Genomic DNA, 5,917 nt, shown 5'->3' on the forward strand with positions numbered 1-5,917 from the left:
ATCGGGACGAGCAGATCGAGATCGCGGTAGAGGCCCACGCCGCGGTGGCATTGGGGCACGCACGCACGCACGCCTACTGGCCTCCCTCTCGAACCTCCGCGCGGCGCGCCAGGTGCTTCGGCCTCGCCATTTGTTTGAAGGGCATGAGAAACATAGTGCTTCCGGAGGCACCGCCGCCGCCTCCGGGCGCCAACCTCCCCCAGACTGGGCTCGCGCCTGTCGGGCGGGGGAGGGAGGGCCGGCGGGGCGCCGGGCTCCGTCGTAGGACGGCCGGGTGATGGCTTCGTAACCCCCCCGCCCCGGTTAAAGGGAGGGGGGGCGTACGTCGCCGGTTCGGGGGGCGTCTCGGCCTCGCTTCCAATCGGGCGCGCCGGGGCTGTGCGAGCGCCGGGCCGTCAAAGGCCGGCGTTCGCGGTGGCCGGGGCGCTGTAAGGCGACCCGCGAGCCGGAGGAGCCGCCCGCCCGAACACCGGCGCGAGGCCGGCCGGCGGGGGCCCTCCGAAGGCGGGTCTTGGATGCCGTTCGTACGTGGGAGAAGGTGCGGCGTGTCGCGGGCGACGGCCTGCTGCCGAGGCTCCGGAGGCTCCGGGGGCGGCGCTCTGAAAATATCCGGAAGATCGGCCGACTTGGAAAAAAATTTGAGAACCGGGGCTGAGGAGGGGGAAAATCTGGCCAGGGAGGCCGACCCGAAGTGCCTCTAAGTCGGATAGGGATTGGGCGAAACTCCCTTGGAAGTGGCACTCTGAAAAAATTTCCAAGTTTGGCTGACTTAGAAAAAATTCGAGAACCAGGATGAGGAGGGGGAAAATGTGGCCAGTCAGGCCGACCCGAAGTGCCTCTTAGGCGGATAGGGGTTGGGCGAAACTCCCTTGAAAGTGGCACTCTGAAAAAATTTCCAAGTTTGGCTGACTTAGAAAAAATTCGAGAACCAGGATGAGGAGGGGGAAAATGTGGCCAGTCAGGCCGACCCGAAGTGCCTCTTAGGCGGATAGGGGTTGGGCGAAACTCCCTTGAAAGTGGCACTCTGAAAAAATTTCCAAGTTTGGCTGACTTAGAAAAAATTCGAGAACCAGGATGAGGAGGGGGAAAATGTGGCCAGTCAGGCCGACCCGAAGTGCCTCTTAGGCGGATAGGGGTTGGGCGAAACTCCCTTGAAAGTGGCACTCTGAAAAAATTTCCAAGTTTGGCTGACTTAGAAAAAATTCGAGAACCAGGATGAGGAGGGGGAAAATGTGGCCAGTCAGGCCGACCCGAAGTGCCTCTTAGGCGGATAGGGGTTGGGCGAAACTCCCTTGAAAGTGGCACTCTGAAAAAATTTCCAAGTTTGGCTGACTTAGAAAAAATTCGAGAACCAGGATGAGGAGGGGGAAAATGTGGCCAGTCAGGCCGACCCGAAGTGCCTCTTAGGCGGATAGGGGTTGGGCGAAACTCCCTTGAAAGTGGCACTCTGAAAAAATTTCCAAGTTTGGCTGACTTAGAAAAAATTCGAGAACCAGGATGAGGAGGGGGAAAATGTGGCCAGTCAGGCCGACCTGAAGTGCCTCTTAGGCGGATAGGGGTTGGGCGAAACTCCCTTGAAAGTGGCACTCTGAAAAAATTTCCAAGTTTGGCTGACTTAGAAAAAATTCGAGAACCAGGATGAGGAGGGGGAAAATGTGGCCAGTCAGGCCGACCCGAAGTGCCTCTTAGGCGGATAGGGGTTGGGCGAAACTCCCTTGAAAGTGGCACTCTGAAAAAATTTCCAAGTTTGGCTGACTTAGAAAAAATTCGAGAACCAGGATGAGGAGGGGGAAAATGTGGCCAGTCAGGCCGACCTGAAGTGCCTCTTAGGCGGATAGGGGTTGGGCGAAACTCCCTTGAAAGTGGCACTCTGAAAATATTTCCAAGTTGGGCTGACTTAGAAAAAATTCGAGAACCAGGCTGAGGAGGGGACCATCTGGCAAGGGAGTCCGACCTAAAGTGCATCTAAAGCGGATATGGGTTGGTCGAGCCTCCCTTGATTTGCCCTGGAGCTCCCACGTCTTAAAAAGGTCTCTCCTATAATTGTACACCAACCATTTTGAGGTTTGGGTGCAAACCTCTCGAATGGGGGGACTCGGTCCCCTATCTACAGCGCCCCTAATGACGACAGGTGGTACTGCGCCCCTGGTAGCCCGGCCATTGAAAATGAATGGGCCCATTCATTTCAATGGGGAATTTCGACCCCTGGTTGCCCGCCATTCATTTCAATGGGGAATTTCGACCCCTGGTCGCCCGCCATTCATTTCAATGGGGACTTTCGACCCCTGGTTGCCCGCCATTCATTTCAATGGGGGATTTCGACCCCTGGTCGCCCGCCATTCATTTCAATGGGGGATTTCGACCCCTGGTAGCCCGCCATTCATTTCAATGGGGGACTTCGACCCCTGGTAGCCCGCCATTCATTTCAATGGGGGACTTGGACCCCTGGTAGCCCGCCATTCATTTCAATGGGGGATTTCGACCCCTGGTCGCCCGCCATTCATTTCAATGGGGGACTTGGACCCCTGGTAGCCCGCCATTCATTTCAATGGGGGATTTCGACCCCTGGTCGCCCGCCATTCATTTCAATGGGGGATTTCGACCCCTGGTAGCCCGCCATTCATTTCAATGGGGGACTTCGACCCCTGGTTGCCCGCCATTCATTTCAATGGGGGATTTCGACCCCTGGTCGCCCGCCATTCATTTCAATGGGGGATTTCGACCCCTGGTAGCCCGCCATTCATTTCAATGGGGGACTTGGACCCCTGGTAGCCCGCCATTCATTTCAATGGGGGATTTCGACCCCTGGTAGCCCGCCATTCATTTCAATGGGGGACTTGGACCCCTGGTAGCCCGCCATTCATTTCAATGGGGGATTTCGACCCCTGGTCGCCCGCCATTCATTTCAATGGGGGATTTCGACCCCTGGTAGCCCGCCATTCATTTCAATGGGGGACTTCGACCCCTGGTTGCCCGCCATTCATTTCAATGGGGGACTTCGACCCCTGGTTGCCCGCCATTCATTTCAATGGGGGACTTCGACCCCTGGTTGCCCGCCATTCATTTCAATGGGGGATTTCGACCCCTGGTCGCCCGCCATTCATTTCAATGGGGGACTTCGACCCCTGGTTGCCCGCCATTCATTTCAATGGGGGATTTCGACCCCTGGTTGCCCGGCATTCGTTCCTATGTGGCGGGGGATTTCAACCCCAGGTCGCCCTCGTGTGGTTCTTTTTGGCGCAGCTGACCGGGCTCCGCTGCTCATGGAGGTTTGCTAGTGGAGGATAACCCCCTGCCTGGGCAACTCGAACGCCCGGCATTCGTTCCTATGTGGCGGGGGATTTCAACCCCAGGTCGCCCTCGTGTGGTTCTTTTTGGCGCAGCTGACCGGGCTCCGCTGCTCATGGAGGTTTGCTAGTGGAGGATAACCCCCTGCCTGGGCAACTCGAACGCCCGGCATTCGTTCCTATGTGGCGGGGGATTTCAACCCCAGGTCGCCCTCGTGTGGTTCTTTTTGGCGCAGCTGACCGGGCTCCGCTGCTCATGGAGGTTTGCTAGTGGAGGATAACCCCCTGCCTGGGCAACTCGAACGCCCGGCATTCGTTCCTATGTGGCGGGGGATTTCAACCCCAGGTCGCCCTCGTGTGGTTCTTTTTGGCGCAGCTGACGGGCTCCGCTGCTCATGGAGGTTTGCTAGTGGAGGATAACCCCCTGCCTGGGCAACTCGAACGCCCGGCTCCCCCCCGGTCCGCTGGAGCTCCTCCAACGGCCAGCAACAAGCCCCGAAGACGGGCGCGCTCCCCGCGGTCCGCTGGAGCTCCTCCAACGGCCAGCAACAAGCCCCGAAGACGGGCGCGCTCCCCGCGGTCCGCTGGAGCTCCTCCAACGGCCAGCAACAAGCCCCGAAGACGGGCGCGCTCCCCCCGGTCCGCTGGAGCTCCGCCAACGGCCAGCAACAAGCCCCGAAGACGGGCGCGCTCCCCCCGGTCCGCCAACGGCCAGCAACAAGCCCCGAAGACGGGCGCGCTCCCCGCGGTCCGCTGGAGCTCCTCCAACGGCCAGCAACAAGCCCCGAAGACGGGCGCGCTCCCCCCGGTCCGCTGGAGCTCCTCCAACGGCCAGCAACAAGCCCCGAAGACGGGCGCGCTCCCCGCGGTCCGCTGGAGCTCCTCCAACGGCCAGCAACAAGCCCCGAAGACGGGCGCGCTCCCCGCGGTCCGCTGGAGCTCCTCCAACGGCCGGCAACAAGCCCCGAAGACGGGCGCGCTCCCCCCGGTCCGCTGGAGCTCCGCCAACGGCCAGCAACAAGCCCCGAAGACGGGCGCGCTCCCCCCGGTCCGCCAACGGCCAGCAACAAGCCCCGAAGACGGGCGCGCTCCCCGCGGTCCGCTGGAGCTCCTCCAACGGCCAGCAACAAGCCCCGAAGACGGGCGCGCTCCCCGCGGTCCGCTGGAGCTCCTCCAACGGCCAGCAACAAGCCCCGAAGACGGGCGCGCTCCCCCCGGTCCGCTGGAGCTCCTCCAACGGCCAGCAACAAGCCCCGAAGACGGGCGCGCTCCCCGCGGTCCGCTGGAGCTCCTCCAACGGCCAGCAACAAGCCCCGAAGACGGGCGCGCTCCCCGCGGTCCGCTGGAGCTCCTCCAACGGCCGGCAACAAGCCCCGAAGACGGGCGCGCTCCCCCCGGTCCGCTGGAGCTCCGCCAACGGCCAGCAACAAGCCCCGAAGACGGGCGCGCTCCCCCCGGTCCGCCAACGGCCAGCAACAAGCCCCGAAGACGGGCGCGCTCCCCGCGGTCCGCTGGAGCTCCTCCAACGGCCAGCAACAAGCCCCGAAGACGGGCGCGCTCCCCCCGGTCCGCTGGAGCTCCTCCAACGGCCAGCAACAAGCCCCGAAGACGGGCGCGCTCCCCGCGGTCCGCTGGAGCTCCTCCAACGGCCAGCAACAAGCCCCGAAGACGGGCGCGCTCCCCGCGGTCCGCTGGAGCTCCTCCAACGGCCAGCAACAAGCCCCGAAGACGGGCGCGCTCCCCCCGGGTCCGCTGGAGCTCCGCCAACGGCCAGCAACAAGCCCCGAAGACGGGCGCGCTCCCCCCGGTCCGCTGGAGCTCCTCCAACGGCCAGCAACAAGCCCCGAAGACGGGCGCGCTCCCCCCGGTCCGCTGGAGCTCCTCCAACGGCCAGCAACAAGCCCCGAAGACGGGCGCGCTCCCCGCGGTCCGCTGGAGCTCCTCCAACGGCCAGCAACAAGCCTCGAAGACGGGCGCGCTCCCCGCGGTCCGCTGGAGCTCCGCCAACGGCCAGCAACAAGCCCCGAAGACGGGCGCGCTCCCCGCGGTCCGCTGGAGCTCCTCCAACGGCCAGCAACAAGCCCCGAAGACGGGCGCGCTCCCCCCGGTCCGCTGGAGCTCCGCCAACGGCCAGCAACAAGCCCCGAAGACGGGCGCGCTCCCCCCCGGTCCGCTGGAGCTCCTCCAACGGCCAGCAACAAGCCCCGAAGACGGGCGCGCTCCCCCCGGTCCGCTGGAGCTCCTCCAACGGCCAGCAACAAGCCCCGAAGACGGGCGCGCTCCCCGCGGTCCGCTGGAGCTCCTCCAACGGCCAGCAACAAGCCTCGAAGACGGGCGCGCTCCCCGCGGTCCGCTGGAGCTCCGCCAACGGCCAGCAACAAGCCCCGAAGACGGGCGCGCTCCCCGCGGTCCGCTGGAGCTCCGCCAACGGCCAGCAACAAGCCCCGAAGACGGGCGCGCTCCCCGCGGTCCGCTGGAGCTCCTCCAACGGCCGGCAACAAGCCCCGAAGACGGGCGCGCTCCCCCCGGTCCGCTGGAGCTCCGCCAACGGCCAGCAACAAGCCCCGAAGACGGGCGCGCTCCCCCCGGTCCGCCAACGGCCAGCAACAAGCCCCGAAGACGGGCGCGCT

The sequence above is a fragment of the Leptonotus elevatus genome, unplaced genomic scaffold (assembly GCF_054856555.1).
Source record: "Leptonotus elevatus isolate MCC_2025b unplaced genomic scaffold, RoL_Lele_1.0 HiC_scaffold_292, whole genome shotgun sequence".
NCBI classification, from domain to species: Eukaryota; Metazoa; Chordata; class Actinopteri; order Syngnathiformes; family Syngnathidae; genus Leptonotus; species Leptonotus elevatus.